Genomic DNA, 6,000 nt, shown 5'->3' on the forward strand with positions numbered 1-6,000 from the left:
AATTTAAGGATGACAAAAACTGCTGTGCAATGCAGTAAGTAAAAAGCTATGTAGGCACGCAAATTGTATGAGTTTCTCTATCATGAGGTCTGCCTCCTGGCCCTGTTAGTATGTTGCTCAAAAATTTATTCATAACAAGACTTCATACTAGAGTTAGTGTGATTTTATATCATACTTCCTAACACACAGATTTTGAACAAGTTAGAGTTATAAGCAATTTATCTTGGGGTTAGTCAAGTTTCAAGTGGTAACAAATAATAATACCTACCTTCTACAACTGTGTAAGAGCTAAAGTTCTTACGTGTGGCAGGACTGAATCTTCCCTTACGCTCACACACAAAACTGATTTTGGCAGTAGCAGAAGACACGTGTAATACCTAAGTGTACTATGTAGACTCTCCAGTGACAGCTATACATAGAGCATGTACCTTTCCCTCTAAATCAGTTTTGTAGATCTCACAGAATCATAGAATCATCTAGGCTGGAAGGGACGTTCAAAATCATTGAGTCCAACCATCAACCTAACGCTGCCAAGCCCACCACTAAACCATGTCCCTCAGCACCATATCTACACATCTTTTAAATACCTCCAGGGATGGCGATTCCACCACTCCCCTGGGCAGCCTGACAACTCTTTCAGTAAAGAAATTTTTCCTAGTATCTAATCTAAACCTCCCCTAGCACAACTTGAGCCAGTTTCCTCAAGCGACCTAATCTAAACCTCCCCTAGCACAGCTTGGGTCCTATCGCTTGTTACTTGGGTGAAGAGATCAACCCCCACCTTGCTACAACCCCCTTTCAGGTAGCTGTAGAGAGCGGTAAGGTCTCCCCTCAGCCTCCTTTTCTACAGATGAAACAACCCCAGTTCCCTCAGCTGCCTCTCGTAAGACTTGTTCTCTGGACTCCTCACCAGCTTCGCTGCTCTTCTCTAGACATGCTCCAGAACCTCAATGTCTTTCTTGTAGTGAGGGGCCCAAAACTGAACACAGTATTGGAGGTAGTGCCTCACCAGTGCCAAGCACAGCGGGATGATGATTTCTCTAGTCCCACCAGCCACACTATTCCTGATACAGACCAGGATGCTGATGGCCTTCCTGGCCAACTGGGCACACTGCTGGCTCATATTCAGCTGGCTGTCAACCAATAACTCCAGGTCCTTTTCCTCAAGTAGGATACTTGTGTACCTCAGGAATACAAGAATACCCTACTTCAAGTAGGATACTTGTCCCCTGTCAAAATGATTAACAGCTAGGAATTCTCAGGATTACATTTTTAACCACATAATACAATCTAAGAGCTGAAGTATTGTTTGAGAGAGCTTGGAATGCTGAGATTTCAGTGAAGACTGGAGGACTAATCTGATAGCCTTCTATGATGGTGTGACTGGATGGGGGGATGAGGGGAGGGCAGTGGATGTTGTCTACCCTGACTTCAGCAAGGCTTTCGACATTGTCTCCCACATCATCCTCACAGGCAAGCTTAGGAAGTGTGGGTTAGATGAATGGAAAGTGGGGTGGATTGAACAGTGGCTGACAGATAGAGCTCAGAGGGTTGTGGTTAGTGGTGCAGAGTCTGGTTGGAGTTCAGTAACAAGTGGTGTCCCTCAGCGGTCAGTACCGGGCCCAGTCCTGTTCAATATATTCATCAATGACCTGGATGAAGGGATAGAGTGTACCATCAGCAAGTTTGCTGATGACACAAAACTGGGAGGAGTGGCTGACACGCCAGAGGGCTGTGCCGCCATACAACGTGACCTGGACAGGCTGGAGAGTTGGGCAGAAACTTATGAAATTCAACAAGGGCAAGTGTAGGGTACTGCAGAGGGAGGAATAACCCCATACACCAGTACAGGTTGGGGGCTGATCTCCTGGGAGGGTGCCAGGGGGATGGCAACAGTCTTTTTTCAGTGGTGCCCAGTGACAGGACAAGAGGTAATGGGCATTGAACATAGGAAGTTCCATCTTAACATGAGGAGAAACTTCTTTATTTTGAGGGTAGTGGAGCACTGGAACAGGCTGCCCAGAGAGGTTGTGGAGTCTCCCACTCTGCCTGTGCAACCTGTTGTAGGCACCCCTGCTCTGGCAGGGGGGTTGGACTAGATGATCTCCAGAGGTCCCTTCCAACCCTGACCATTCTGTGATTCTGTAATACAGTGAAGATTTGTATTCCTATGAGTTGGAGAGTGCCTTCACTATCATTAAGTCATTGGAGGGTTCACATTTTGAAACAAAAACTGTAGCGAAATTATACAGTGAAAATTGCTCTTATTACCTTTTCCGGCGGCACTGCCTCTAGAGCAAGGAACCTCTTCAGGAGATACCATAACACTACTGGCCTGTGTTTACCTCTAGAAGAGGAAGGAAAACACAGAAATTAATCTTCTCCTGCAAACATTTGCAGACAACTGCTGTTCTCACTACAGTGTCAACATTTACTGAAAATAGAAATGATCACAACAATGCTGGAAAAACACACCCAACTCACAGTCTATTTATTCTTGTAATTCAAGAGATTACTGCTGGTGCACCACCACATAAAGAACGCTGGGCTGGCTACTTAGGAGGGTAACAAATTCTCAAGGGCCTTACTGCAGATCTGTGATGTAGCAAAGTAACTTCACATAAACACAAACGTAAGCTAAAAGAAGAGAGAGGACATTGTGCTTACAGAGTAGGACTATGGTGTCACTCTCGGGGCTTGACACAGTCTCAATGATTTCTTTAGCATTACACAATTTAGGGCATCATGATTTACAGAGACCCCAATGTTTTGTTCCAGATCCATTCTCTGACAAAAACTCGCAGGCATTGTTAAGCTGGCTGCATTAATTTCTTCTGATACTAGAGATTTTCACAGAGGAAAACCACCTGCTCCTAAGTAATACCTTATTACACTTGCTTTAACCAGGTCAGTTCATGAACTTTTTCCAAAACATTATTTTGCAATGACTGAAAAACTAGTCCAGACCCACCAGTGTGAAAGACCCCCCGGGAGCAGATATTTTCTGGCAGCACTACACACCCTATAATCACTCAATCCATCAAATTCCAGGTAACAGTACCAGAAAGCACAATGTAGTTTGCATTTATTATGACACGCAATTTCTTGCTCAGTTTACTTCAACTCCATGTTGTGAAGCGCAGTTTATTTTTAAGCTGAAAAAGAAGTTTTAATTTGAAGGTGCAAAATTTGAGGCCATCAATAAAAACCAAATAAACACAGAAATGCTAGATGCAAAGGTATTCACTCTCAATGCTTGTCTTTGGACTAACCATAATCACACAGCAACACAAGTTACCTTTTGTTACCTGCGAGATGCTATTTTCAAAGATCATTTGGCATCATTTAAATGCTCACATTACTAAGCGTGCTATTTAGGAAACAAAGCTCAACTGGAATCAACTTTGGCTGGTTTGGTGCTGCTAAACCCTTGCATTTCGCTAGGAATTTCAAGCAGAAAGCCCACTAGCCCAGCCAGAGCAACACAGCGTGTTGGATTTAAGGACAAACATGCATTTTCTAGCAGACCCATACAGCAAAGCAGCAAAAACGCCAAACGGTCTAGAACCGTCTTTTATTTAATAACCTACTCTGAAAAACCACTATGTTTTTCAACGAATACCACTAATTAGAAAACAAATTACCACAGGCAATGACTCTTTTTAAAAAGACTAGAAGGCTAATTCCTTCTGTCTTGAGTTCATAAAAATTTCAAGCAAAAGTCTAAAACAAATGAGATAAATCATTATGCTTTTTCTTGAAAAACAGAGTAATAGCGAGACATCCAACAAGATATCAGTGGAAGTGAGCTTAAAAGCTTAACTGCTAAAGGTTTAAGAACAGCAAGGCACCCCACCTCCAGGAGCTGAGCCCGAGGCTGCTTGTGCCTCAGGGAGCCACGGGGATCCTGGCAAAGCCACAGCTTTTCCAAGGAAAATATCCCGACCCCAGGCAGCTGGTGGCTGCCCATGGCTGGTGTTTGTCGTGGGTAAAGAGAACTCGCCCTCCATTTTTCCCTGCATTTACAGGTAGGCAGAGAAACACGGGCCCCGAGCTCAGAGGAACGGCAGGCAGAGCGGGTCTCTCAGCAAGGCCCCCCTGAGGTGAAGTGCAGCCTGCGGCTCACCACAGGAGGCTCTGCCACCCGACCCACCCAAATCCCCCCACTGCTGCCTGGGGACTCACCGCAACCACAGCCCAAAAAGCACCATTTCAGCAGCACGGCCAAATATTCCTTGCCTACTCAGAGGTACAGCACGAGCGAGTCTGTCCAGGGGCACCACAGGTGCCTGGACGATAGCCCCGCACAGCTGTGCCCAATGTCTGCCAACGAGAGGGTCCTGAGGTGGGGGGGGGGGCTGCCTGCCTGCCCACGGCCACACCAGCTGGTATGTTTCTCAGTGACATCTTTTGCTAAATAAATACGCTTTGGAACAGATGCATTTCAGTATTCATACCCCCTAAAATGTCCAGGTTAACTGAAGAAAGATAGGCTTTTATATCCAGCGCGAACAAAGAACTTTCTAGAAGGGGGGATCAGTACACTGAGGCCCGTTCCCAATCATCAGGAAGGCAGCAGCAAGATGGGCACGTGCTGCGGCGATGGGCAATAACCAAATGCGGCCTCTTGTTCTGCAGGGGATGTGTTCGGCTCCAAGCAGGGACACAGCCCTGCTGAAGCTGCCCGCAAGCACAAAACCAGAGTACGTGCACCTGCAAGACTTACAGCCATTAAGTAGAAGCTTTTCTTTGTTCCCAAGAACTTCTAAGATGAACGTGATAAATATTCTTCAGGACAAGAGACATATAGGTAGGTGTAAAATAGGCAGAAAAGATAAAAAACAGTAAAAATGGTATCAGATTTCTCTGTCAAATCAGTGGGGTTTCACAACTATGAAATCTCTCCCCTGAGAGTCGACAAACCCATGTGCTGTCATGGTACCTGAGGTCTGCTCAACTTAACCGATCCTTTTTTAAATACGAAGAAAAATAGTGTTTTTATAACAACTATGACACAACTAGCATGGCCTTGAAGCTTTACACACAACTCAACTATTACTAAGCCTCTGTTCTTCCAAATGTCATCCCAAGAGTCTGTACCTGGCCCTTTTGTACACTGTAGTGGAACCCCACTGTTAGATTAATAACAATTCGGCCCAATCTCATTCCAGTATCAATGGGAAAAGCAAAAGGTAATTTATCAGTCTACCAGCAGGCAAGTCCCAGGCAACGTCCTAACCTGAAAGTATCTTGACAGTAAAAATATTGGAAATGATTGCATTACATTATTTATTTTTCCAACCTGTAAATTCTTCAGGCATTTTGCACTGCTATTCTGTCCCACTGTTCCAGCCCTACATAGTCTCCATACTTCTCCAGCCACCGCTCTCGTAAAACTGGAAAAGAGACAACTTTTGGGGCTATGCAGCTGAGAAACTACAAGAAAAACCACATTGTTCTGTACAAGCCTTGCCTCTTAAGCAGAGAATCCTATGCTGTCAGTTTGCTAGGTCTGAAGCCCTGAAAGACTGCTTCACCATCCTATACCAGGCTTTCCCATGGAGCTGCTGATACCTACACGTATATTGTTTCCTACACTGCTCCAACAATCTCTGCTGCTGGCCTTTAGACCAGTACATCAGTCTGCTTTGTATTCTCAGAAACTGTTCCAATATTCTTCCTAGCTAGCACTAAAGCTTTCATGGCCACATCCCTCTAGAACCTCTGCTTGGCCTCACATGAAGCATCACTGTATGCTACTTTGTGAATTCAAGAAGATACCTGAAAACTGCCAGGATCTGCCAGAGATCTGCAGTTTGGTGGCAAAATACTGCACAGCAGATTTTTGAAAATCTTGCATAAGTACAATACCTACCTGTCTGTCTTGAACAAGGGATTTATAGGATCAAGCTGCTACAGAAGTGATTGACTAGGAAGAAAATACCCCATTATCCAAAGATCTGAACACCTAAAATAGTCCCTTGCTGAAAGGAAAATACA

The sequence above is a fragment of the Charadrius vociferus genome, unplaced genomic scaffold, assembly GCF_000708025.1.
Source record: "Charadrius vociferus isolate BGI_N301 unplaced genomic scaffold, ASM70802v2 scaffold858, whole genome shotgun sequence".
Taxonomy (NCBI): Eukaryota; Metazoa; Chordata; class Aves; order Charadriiformes; family Charadriidae; genus Charadrius; species Charadrius vociferus.